Source organism: Myxocyprinus asiaticus, chromosome 31 (assembly GCF_019703515.2).
Source record: "Myxocyprinus asiaticus isolate MX2 ecotype Aquarium Trade chromosome 31, UBuf_Myxa_2, whole genome shotgun sequence".
In the NCBI taxonomy this organism is placed as follows: Eukaryota; Metazoa; Chordata; class Actinopteri; order Cypriniformes; family Catostomidae; genus Myxocyprinus; species Myxocyprinus asiaticus.
Window position 1 is genome coordinate 39,635,452 of NC_059374.1, and position 13,105 is coordinate 39,648,556.

Consider the following 13,105-nt stretch of genomic DNA (forward strand, 5'->3'; position numbering starts at 1 on the left):
ATCCTCTGTGGGCATGGCTTGGGAGGCACTTAAGGCGGTTCTTAGGGGTCGGATCATACAGTATGCCTCATTCATCCAAAAATCCAAAGCATGAGAACTCATGGAGTTGGAAGGAAATATTAAAAGTGCAGAGGCAGAGCTGAAGCGCCGTATGTCATCTGATGGCGAATTGACCTGATTGAAATATAGATATAATACCATTTTGTCACAGAAAGTGGAGTTTTGGTTATTCAGGGCAAGACAGTCATACTTTGAGTCAGGGGATAAAGCAGGGAAGCTTTTGGCTAGATATATAAAGCAGATAGAGTCTCTTTCTATCATTCCCTCAGTGAAATCTGCTAGTGGTGAAATTTTTACCTCAGCCATTGATATTAATAATGCCTTTAAAGAGTTCTATCTTGATCTTTATAGTTCCACGTCTTCATCTACTGATGAAGATATTAGAAACTTTGTGGAACCATTAGATCTTCCTAAACTGAAGACTGAAAAAAAAAAAAACTCTCTTGATTCTGAGATAAACTTGGAGGAGCTTGATGAGGTAATTAAGTCCCTACCTACTGGCAAGGCTCCGGGGTCAGATGGTTTTGCCGCAGAATTCTTTAGATCCTATGCTACAGAACTGGCTCCACTTTTGTTAGAAGTTTATACTGAATCATTAAAGAATGGAAAGCTTCCTCCAACCATGACACAAGCCCGGATCAGTCTGATTCTTAAAAAGGACAAAGATCCAAACAAGTGTAAAAGTTACCGTCCAATCTCACTGATCCAACTAGATGAAAAAATATTGTCAAAAATTTTGGCTAACCGATTAAGTAAGGTTATGACATCTCTTATACATATAGATCAGGTGGGGTTTATTCGGGGCCACAGCTCTTCTGATAACATCAGGCGTCTCATCAATATCATGTGGTCAGAAGCAAATGATCAGTCTCCGGTCGCTGCCATCTCACTTGACGCCGAAAAGGCGTTTTATATGGAAGAATGGTATTATCTTTTTAAGATTTTGGAAATGTATGGGTTCGGGAGTACATTTCTTGGTTGGATTAAGTTACTTTATAGACACCTTGTAGCAGCGGTACAAACAAATTTTAGATTATTTTACTCTGGATAGGAGCACTTGGCAGGGTTGCCCTTTTTCCCCATTATTGTTCTGTCTTGCCCTGGAACCATTAGCAGCTGCGATAAGAAAGGAGGATGATTTTCCAGGGGTGGTGGCAGGAGGTGTGGTGCATAAGCTTCTGCTTTACGCAGATGATATTTTATTATTTGTCTCTGAACCTACTAGATCTATGCCTTGCCTCCACATAATTATTAATTCCTTTTCCAAGTTCTCAGGTTACAAAGTCAACTGGTCTAAATCCGAAGCTTTGGCACTGACAGCGTACTGTCCAGTAACGGCTTTCCAGCCGGGCGCCTTCCAGTGGCCCAAACAGGACATTAAGTATTTGGGGATTTTATTCCCAGCAAATTTGTCTGATTTAGTTAGTGTTAATTTTGACCCTTTAATAAAAAGGTTTTCGAGCGATGTGGGCAGGTGGGCTTCATTACATTTATCGATGATTGGGAAGGTTAATGTTATTAAAATGAATTGTATTCCAAAATGTAACTACCTGCTACAGTCTCTCCTTGTAGATGATCCCCTCTCTTATTTCAAGTAATTTGATAGCATAGCGAAGTCCTTTATTTGGAATGGTAAACGTCCCAGATAGCATTTTAATAAGTTACATAGGCTGATAGACAAAGGTGGGCTAGGCCTACACAAGATTGTGTTTTATTACTATGCGTTCAGTCTCAGACATTTGGCTCATTGGTCACTTCCACCTGAGAGAGCCCCTCCCTGGTTTGTTATTGAACAGGCAGTTCTTGCCCCTATTTCGCTATTACAAAGCATCTCTATCAAACTAATTGGAAAAGTTAAGTTACACCCCGTTATTTCGCATTTACACTCGGTATGGACTAAAGTGTCCAGATTGTTTAAATTGGACACTTATTTAAATGTTGCCTCGAGCATATGGTAAAACCCAAGATTGTGTATTGGCAAGTCCCCTTTCTGCTGGCCAGAGTGGATTGTGAGGAGGGTTGCTACACTTGGTGACCTATATGAAAGTGGAGTGTTGAGATCATTTGAAAACTTGGTCCAACATTTTGGGATCTCCAGACCTCAGTTTTATAGGTATATACAACTGCGCCACCTGCTTTGTACTATTTTTGGGAGTAGCACACATCCCCCTAAGGAGGCAGATGCTTTGGGAGAGGTGATTGCAGCTTTTGGAAAAGGTCATGAGGCATCAGTGTACTACTCCCTGTTAATTCAGAATCTGGGGGATGGAGCCTTAACATCTCTCAAGAGAGTATGGGAGAAAGATATCAACTTGGCATTGGAGGAAGGAATGTGGGCTAAGATTCTTAAAAACGTTAAGTCTGCATCTAGAGATGCAAGGGTGCGTCTTATACAATTCAAAATTTTGCATAGATTTTATTGGACCCCCTCTAGACTGTATAGGCTTGGACTTAAAGACACACCCACCTGCTGGAGATGCCAGTCGGAGGATGGAGACATGGCCCATGTTTTTTGGTGGTGTGTCGAGATCCAGAAATTCTGGTCGAAGGTTCAGAATTTTGAGTGCGACATGGTGGGCACTCAGGTTTTGTTTTGCCCCAGACTTTGTGTTCTGGGCGATGGGGTGGTCATCAATGTGGGGGATAGCCATATTGAGAACTGGGTTCTGACCTGTGTGATGATCGCCAGGCAGGTTATTTTGAGGGGTTGGAGGTCAGCTGGTGCGCCCCCATATCTGGAGTGGTGCACGGAGATGGGGAGGGTAGCGACTTATGAGGAGGTGTTATTGGGAAGACGGGGTGATTTAGATTTGTTTGTCCAGAAATGGGGCAGGTATTTGGAATTTTTGGGGCTCTCTCGGGTGGGGTGTGGAGAGAGTATTGTAGTATAATTTTTAAGTGAGTATGATTATTATGTGTGTACATGTATGTGTATGCATGTATGTATATATACATATATATATGTATGTGTATGTATATATTTACTTATGTGTGACCACAGGATTGTTTTTTGGGTTTGTGGGGTTTAAATGTTGTGTGTATATATATATATATATATATATATATATATATATATATATATATATATATATATATATATGTGTGTGTGTGTGTGTGTGTGTGTGTGTGTGTTTCTTGTTATTATAAGATTTAATAAAAAATGTTAATTACAAAAAACTCCAGTAAACTTCCAATAATAATAAACGACTGTGATTGGCCCATCCTGGCCAGCGCTGTGAAAAGTAACAGGTACTACGTGTCAGCGACAAGACTGAGGGATGAGAGGATGGTGATAAGCTGTCCAAGTTCCAAAAGCGCCACACAAGTCCTCCTTAAATCTTGTGCCTTAAATATAAATTCTTCTGAAGCCATTCGATAGTGTTGTGTGAGGGACCGACCAAAATATCAGTGTTAATTCATTGTTTCCCCTATTTGAAACTGGCGTGCAAGACATCTTTGTTTACATTAGCGCAGCTGAGAGCACACCTGACACTATTACATGCTTTGTGCAGTTTGCGATGCGGTGCCTGCCGAAAGTTTAAACAAAGCAGGAGAAAAAGGAGAGGTGTAGAAATTGCTCACATTGTTTCTTGCGTGTATTGTCACTATTTTTGCTGAATGTGTGAAAGTGATTTTAGAACAGACTTAAAACACTTAAAACTTTTGACAACAAAACATAATTAAAACTAAAAACAGCTTGAAAAATAAATGTATTTAAAAAAAATAATGTCTTGGATTTACATAAAATATATATATGTGGTGTTTTTGCATCATGCTTTTTAAAGCTATACTTTGTAACTTTTGGCACTCTAGTGGTTAAAAAATAAAACTGCATGCATCTTGCGGAAGAGCATTGTTTTGGTTGTGCTTCGTCTCTGCTCCTCTGCACGGATGAATGTGGTTCGAGGCACCGGTGTACACATGAATACAGGAAATTTTATCAGAGCAAATGGACAAATAAACAAAGAAAGAAAACACGGATATCCGAAAACATGTCATCTGAGCAGGTAAGTGCCATATCTTCTGCTGTTGTTTTGACTTATTGGAAACATTGATGTTTTGAAATAAATGACGTCACTAAAGTTAGGCAACGTTTGTTAACATTACACACAATGATTGCTAGTCTGATAAGGTCAAACGTTGTAAAGTTTTTATAACTGCAGGATATTCTGGCCAAATAGACCACGGTAGTAACTAATTTATAGATTGTCATTGTTACCAACCAGTGGTCAACATCATTTCAAGACTCACATGTCCTTGACAAGCCTAGGATTAAAGGATTTATTTATATAAATTATTGCTGTTATAAAGAAAAATACACACGTGTGCTAGCAAGTGAAATTATCTGCACCGATTACAGTATAATTATTGTATTTCACCCACACACACACACACACACACACACACACACACACACACGTGCTCTAATATATTAATAATATAATATCTAAACAATTGATTCCCAGATAAAGATGCACATTAACTATGCACATTCACATGTGCTAGAAAAAATTATATGGATTGAACAGGATCCAACTTGACCAAAGGGAACACTAATTACCCTAATTGTGATTTTGCACAAAACAACTACTTACAGTAAAACAACATCAATAACACTAAAAAGAGCTAAAATCTCTTAGAATTTTAAATAACAAATGATATGCCCCAATATGTTCCTTTTGACCAAACAAATGTGCTTAAATTATTCAAGCGCATGGGCTTATTGGTATTTCCCACAACCTCTGTACTTGATAGTTTGAGTTAGTAGTGCTTAAAATCTTACTTTTAATGGATTTCTAAGCCAAAGTTCAAGGAACTCACAATTATTCTTTTACTTTATAAATCTCTCTAAATTCTCCTTATAATTAATTTGTTGTGTTGTACACATTAATGCAAATTAAGTAAAGCTAAAAATATTATAAATTTGTGTGTAACGTTTCTGAATAGAATCTTGCATAACTGGTTTTTGAGCCAACAAATGTTTGGCTGTTTGTTTAGTGTGTGTGTGTGCGTGTGTGCGTGCGTGTGTGCGTGCGTGCGTGTGTGTGTGTGTGTGTGTGTGTGTGTGTGTGTGTGGCCTGACAAAAGCCCTGTGGTTGTGAAGTCCTTTCATAGTGGATTCATCCTCCCAGACTAAATTTTTCTCTCTCTGCACCCTGAAAACCAGGAACAAAGATAAGAATATTTGACAAAGACAGATAGCCTATTCAGTTTTAGGAGTAGTTAACATGAAGCTCATTTGATGCTGGTATTTATCAGGAGGGCAGGTCTGAGGTTAGTTAATAAAAAGGTTTTATCATGTGTTCAAGTAAAAGTCACTAAGATAAAACCAGGGTTGGGCTGTAACAGAATAAATGTAACGGCGTTACATATTCAGAATACAAAAATGAAGTAATTGTTTTCAGCCCCCGTTATGTTTTCAGGCAACTGTATTCAGAATACAGTTACTTTATACAGTTTTGTTAGAATACTTTTAGAATATTTCTCTGATAATGACCACAAAATAAGGCAGAAAGAAAACAATTCTTGTCAGTCAAGTGAGCAACATGATTGTTTTTCAGAAGAGTTTTTTTCTGAAGTCCACAAGTAGGTATAGCTGCAGGCTGGAGACCTCCAAATTGGGGCAGAATCCCCAAAAGAGGGCAGGGTTACTCCAAAAGGGGGTTGCGCCCATTCCAAAAGGGGGTGTCACTTCCACTCAAGGATAAGTTTAGGGAAAGGGTTAGGTTAGGGAATCTAAATATCTTTAATGGTGATTTGGAGCTCACGCCCCTTTTTGGAACTATGCCTGCAGCATAGTTCCTTCTCTAAGTCTGCGCTACGCACGTGTCCACTCGCTCTCTCTTCCCCAGTGAAATATTGCCAGGGTTTCATACCAAATTGGGCTAATTTAAAAACACAATCCTGGGTTAAAATCAAAGAATCACGGGTTACGTTTTTGGGATACTTTAAAAATGGAACACAGTCACCAAAAGGTCTGATGGCACTAAAGGATGAAAATAAAACATCTTATTAATGTATAATGATTCCCGGATTGAATATCTGGAAACTGCACCGGCACACTGCTGTCTTAACAATCAGCGCACTCTCAGCTGTACACCAATATCAATACAGCCGGCAACGTTTTTTTCACCAAACATTTGTGTGCATGATACATTGTTTATCGCGATTCTTGCTGTGTAAATACATTGGGCTAGGCAATATTCTGTATTCAGCGACTGCTATAGGGTCCTTGAATATAATATCAGAGTAAGGGCAGCCAGTGGAGTTTCTAGTGCCCCCATAGGGTGAGATGGTGCCCCCTAGGGAGTTGGTGCCCTATGCAGACTGCATAATATGTAATAGGGAGAGGAAGTACTGACTCACGTCCACATCAGAAACTTGGCAAGTAAAGAGCTGTTTTTTTTTTTTTTTCTCTCTTTTCTCCCCAATTTGGAATGCCCAATTCCCAATGCGCTCTAAGTCCTTGTGGCGGTGTAGTGACTCACCTCAATCCAGGTGGTGGAGGATGAATCTCAGGTGCCTCTGCATCTGAGACCATCAATTTCGTTGCTTAGGAGACCTGGCTGGAGTCACTCAGCACACCCTGGATTTGAACTCACGACTCCAGGGGTGGTAGTCAGTGTCAATATTCGCTGAGCTACCCAGGCCCCAGAAAAACCTTGTGTAAATAACTGCTGTTAAATGTGTGGTTTCTAGACATATGGGAAGCTAGTTCAGTGTGACACATATTGGCATATTAATATTTATACCTCACTTTAAAAAAAATAAAAAAAATAAAATAAAATAAAATCTCATATGAAGTGATTCACAAAAAAATATAAAACAACAATAAAAAAACAAGCAAATGATGAGTAAAAGAATCAAAAGTGCCCAAAAATAAAAGTGTTGGTAATAAAAGAGATAGAAAAAAAAACAAACAAAAAATAGGCATAAATATGGAAATATGCAAGCGAACCTAGTTAAAGTCATTAATATACTACATTGTTGTCCCGTGACCTCACTATTTTATTTAATTTCTGCTTGTGGCATCCAGTTATCATCTCGAAAATAAATATGGTTTATTTGCATATCTTATCTAATTTTGTGTCAAAATATAGGCCTATTATTCTTTGTCAGTCCAATCAAATAATGGGTAAAGAAGAAGATACATATTTTAAAATGTTGTTAAAATATGTAAAATATTGTAAATGACCACAAACTGCCTTCTGTTGGCCTTCTGCATTCCATAAAAAAATAAAATTTTAAAAATAATTAAAAAAAATTAGTGTCCAACTCCACATCTAATTTAAAGAAACTAGCTATTCAGATTCACTTAGTTGTTACTAGATTACTTAGATTACTTTTTATGTGTACTTTACTAAATACATTTTAGAAAAAGTATTTCGTTTTGAGTCCAGAATACTTTCTTGAAGTAATACGCCCAACCCTGGATAAAACACAAAACAGTGAAGCATGTATTAATCAACTTGTCACATGTTCATAGAGGAATTAGCTCAACTCCCTCATACTACAGCAGGTAATTGAAGGAAAACTGCAAAACAGCATTCAGTTCGACTTCAAAAGGAGGCAGTGAGTGGAAGTGGACATATGGTAAATGCTGAACAGACTGAGAGAATAGTATCTCTTCTTGAGTAAGAGCTTAAGTACACCTGACAGATCTAAATATGGTTTAAAGAATACAGAAGTCTATTCTACAGCTATTTAAGAATACGATTCAATGCTACTTTGTAAAATGTATTTTAAATAATACATTTTGTGAGTGCTTAACAACACACACACAAAGTTATAATCTCTATGCCATCGTGTTACTATGAATCATATTTTATGATGAAAAAATAAATTTTCTCTGAATTTATGTTAAGTCAGACACTGTCAAGCAGCAAGTGCTTTGCATTGTCTAAAAAGCTGATGGACTATTCAACCAACCCAGAATATTTCCAATAAAAAAGCAATTCTGCAAAACAGACAAAGTCAAACTAATCAAACCAGCTCTTAAACATAGGTTGCTTGCAAATTTACACTGGCGGCCAAAAGTTTGGAGTAATGTACAGATTTTGCTGTTTCGTAAGAAAATTGGTACTTTAATTCACCAAAGTGTCATTCAACTGATCACAAAGTATAGTCAGGACATTACTGATGTAAAAAACAGCACCATCACTATTTGAAAAAAGTCATTTTTGATCAAATCTAGACAGGCCCCATTTCCAGCAGCCATCACTCCAACACCTTATCCTTGAGTAATCATGCTAAATTGCTAATTTGGTACTAGAAAATCACTTGCCATTATATCAAACACAGCTAAAAGCTATTTGGTTTATTAAATGAAGCTTAAACATTGTCTTTGTGCTTGTTTTTGTTTTTGTTTTGAGCCACAGTATGCAATAGACTGGCATGTCTTAAGGTCAATATTAGGTCAAAAATGGCAAAAAAGAAACAGCTTTCTCTTAGAAACTCATCAGTCAGTCATTGTTTTGAGGAATGAAGGCTGTACAATGCTTGAAATTGCCAAAGAACTGAAGATATCATACAAAGGTGTACACTACAGTCTTCAAAGACAAAAGACAACTGACTCTAACAAGGACAGAAAGAGATGTGGAAGACCAGATGTACAACTAAACAAGAGGATAAGTTCATCAGAGTCTCTAGTTTGAGAAATAGATGCCTCACATGTCCTCAGCTGACAGCTTCATTGAATTCTACCCGCTCAACACCAGTTTCATGTACAACAGTAAAGAGAAGACTCAGGGGTGCAGGCCTTATGGGAAGAATTGCAAAGAAAAAGCCACTTTTGAAACAGAAAAACAAAAAGAAAAGGTTAGAGTGGACAAAGAAACACAGACATTGGACAACAGATAATTGGAAAAGAGTGTTCTGGATCTTAACCCCATTGAGCTTTTGTGGGATCAGCTAGACTGTAAGGTGCGTGAGAAGTGCCCGACAAGACAGTCACATCTATGGCAAGTGCAACAGGAAGTGTGGGGTGAAATGTCACCTGAGTATCTGGACAAACTGACAGCTAGATAGCCAAGGATCTGCAAAGCTGTCATTGCTGCACGTGGAGGATTTTTTGATGAGAACACTTTGAAGTAGTTTAACATTTTCTACAAATTGTAATAGTAATTTTTCACGTTAATGTACTGAGTATACATTGTGATCAGTTGAATGCCACTTTGTTTAATAAAAGTACCAATTTTTTTCCATAAGATCAAAATCTGATACATTATTCCACACTTTTGGCCACCAGTGTAAATGGTTTCTTCCTTGTTCCCAGGTAAAAAAAAAATGTCTCTAATGAATGCTAAAGAAGATTACATTGATTAATGCAACACTTGTGATGGAGACAAAAAGTAAAGAGAAATATTTTTGACCACATGTAAATGCATGAAAATGAATTTGTACATTCTCTGACTTAGAGAGTACTGTTTTAATGAAATTATACTTTAAATTCCAAGTCCTTTCCAGGTGAATAGATCAGTTTTATGAACATACCATATTCAGTTTAAAGATAGAGCTTCTTCATCTGATCACGGGTAAATTCTTCTGCTTTTATGTGTGCATATGAATTAGCATAGATTCATTTAAATTTCAAAAGTAATGTTGCATTGTTTTGAAATATTGCGTGTCATCTGACAGATTTCAGGAGAGACCACATTCACCTGTCCTCAGTGTTTTATCCATGAAGAGTGACAGATCAATGCAAATACCAATTCAATTCAAAAGCCATAAACCAAGTTTACAGTAACACTTCTGTTCTGCTCAATTTCCAGTGGTATCACTGAATTAAAATGATAACTGCATCATAATATTTGATATTAGACTGAAAGAAAAGAAGTTTAAATTAAATAAAGTAATATGTGAGTCCGATCATGGCTGAAAGCTCTGCCAATATGACACAAGTGAAATAGTTCATTTTAATTTCAATGATGTTGTTGACAAATATATTCAATCATTTTAAGTAATTAATTAAATACTATATAATGATTTCTCTGTCAGTTTTCAGCAAGAAAGTTCAGACACCTTTGTCCCTAGTGTTTTGTCCACGAAGAGCGACAGATATTTAAATGTATATTTAAATATTTAAAAATGCTTTAATTTTCTAGAGCATAATCTTTTTAAACTATTGAGAGATGGATCATGTTGTCTTTTCAGTTCTGAGGAGAGATCACATTCACCTGCTCTCAGTGTTTTGTCCATAAAGAGTGACCGATCAATGCAATTATCAGTTCACTTAATACCCCCTTATACTCTGGTGCATTTTTGCGCTGCTGCCTGCTTTTTTTAAAACTTTAATTTAAAAGCTCACCATTCACACGTACTGTGGACTAATTGCAAAATATTGGTCTAATTTTTCATTAAACCCCCCAAATAATTATAATAAAAAAAGACTTCAATTACTCATAAATCATTTTGTATATCTTTACAATCTTATGATAAACAGAAAGTAAAGTAAAGAAACTTTTTTAGTTGTTGTCCTAATTTTGTAAGCCTGTAATTCTGGTTCTGTTTGCTCGATCTCCATTTGAAAAGTCTTATATCATTCCACTAGATGGCAGCAACTAGGAACATGAAAATTTTCTCTATCACCTTCCATCACAAAATAAAGATCTAAAATGTAGGTGGAGCTCTAACGCATTTCAGCCCTCACAGATGTGCTCTTCCATAGACATTCAATCTAATTTCCAGTGCATGCACCAACCTAGTTGTTTCATTGAATATCTTAGCCTCTGAGTGGACTAGAAGCTCAGTCTATGTGTAATTAGAAAGCTGAGATCCTCCCCTTTGCGATGACATATTACATAATGTATATGATTTGTTTAGCATGCTTTTCCTTTTGGATGGCATGTTTTGTTCTGGATATCTAAGATATAACATTGGATTTTTCAGCCAAGCTCACAGACAAGTAAGAAATGGTAAATTTTTTAGAAAACTGCCTAAGGTAAGAGCAGATAGCTGAAGTTTTTGGCTACTTGGGGCTTACAGCTGCAATGACAGATGTTTGTATTTGATGACTCTCATAAATCATATTTTCATTCTTTTAAAAATCTTTCAAACTGTGGTATAAGGGCAACACAATAAACTGTATAGTCACATTTCCGAGAATGTGAGCTTTCATTTGATACATGACTTGTCTATTTAGGTGCTATGCGGAAGACTTTTATTTTCATATAAATATTTCTACCCCATTACCTCTAGAGGGCGCTAACTTGCGACACAAATGTTTTGCGGCCTTATTTTGTTATTTTATATAAAATTAATACAGAAGTGATGGATATCTCTAAAAAGATCAGATTCTAAGCTTTCAAATGATACCTCATATGCCTGACTTATGAATACGGAAACATTAACGTTTTAAGCATAAACTTTTCTTGCAATATAGCGCACCCCATAGAGTTTAAGGGTGGTGATTCCGTCTTTGAACAAAGGTACATCTAACTACTTGAATGTGATTTGATACAGCTGTGATTATTTAAATGATTTCTGTTGCAAATTATATTTTTCAGTCTTGATGATGTTTACAAAAATATTAAAATATGAATTCTGCTGTCTCTTACAGTTCTGCTGAGAGATCAAATTCATCTGCCCTCAGTGTTTTGTTAATGAAGAGTGACCGGTCAATGCAAATGCCAGTTCACTTGAGCAATGTAACAAATAAAACCAGGGGTATTTTTTACAGTTTTGTACATGGGGTAAATTCAGAGCTTGAGTCGAGCCTCATTCTCGAGCCCCTTCTTTGTGGGCAGCAAGCCACATATGTTTACCTTTTACCACACAAAGATTATATGGGCAGACGAACTCGTGAAATGAAGTTGCAAACTTAGGTTTGAGAGGAGCTTGTTCATCTCAGACTGCCAATCATGTCCCAAGGTTATAAAACCAGCTGCTTCCCGCACTCTGGTGACGATTCTTCCGGCATCCCTCTGCTTCCCCATCTCCAGCTTTATATTTCATAACACTTATACCAATAATTATTTCAATATTGTCTTTATATTCCTTGATCTAGTCCAGATGTTCTCAATTTGTTTGGTCTCACCCCCTTTGAAACTAGAAAAACTTTCTTTTTAAAATACAATGAAAACTGAATGTATTTCTCCAGGTTTCACTGTTTTGCTGAATAATATCCGTCATGGACAGCACAACAAATCAGTTTACCCTAATGTATTCCAGGACTTTATGAACCAGTGAACTTGTGAACCCTGTGTGAAGTAACGTTTCACACATGCAATAAGGGGGCTAGCAACACTTTTATTAACACTGCTAGCCCTAATTGCAGTGCCAAAGTATGCAATGTGAAATGATGAAGTGTGATGCCAATCAGAAACTCAACAGTAATATGCAAATAAAAACTTTAACTCAGGGTTTACATACGTACAGTGTCTCAAAATGTGAATACCAAGGATAAATTAATAATCCAGGGTAAAGTACAGAATAAAAAGTGTGAAACAAGATTACATTAACCCAGATGTTAGAATTTCAAGTGTGAAAAGCATATTATTTTAAAAATATGTGTTTAATTGGATCATTTAAAGTATTTAAAATAAGTAAAATCCTCTGTTACATCAGAAAATGCATCTTATTTTTTCTTTTCAGCGAGAGAGATCGGACTCATCTGCCCCCACTGTTTTATCCATGAAGAGTGACCATTCAGTGCAAATGCAAATTCACTTGAGAGATGGAACAAATCTGGAAAATCAAAGTTATTTGATCATCATTTCTGCTCAGTCAATAATTATACTGTAGTTTAGTGAAATTACTAAATATTTGAAACAAATTGTATTTCACAATAAATGAGCAAATGGGTTTTATTGTCACAGTTTTCAGCAGGAGATATCAGACTCATCTGGCCCCAGTGTTTTGTCCATGCATTGTCCATCTACAATTAATGAATTTATTTAGCAGATTTCAGGCCAAAGTGACAATATAAATTTTGAGTAACAAGCAAAACAAAGCAACCAACTTCAGATATCGAGCAAAGGTCCTATAAGAAAGTCTATTACAAGTTTGATACTTTTGATGTTCATAGACCACAATATACAGTACTGCA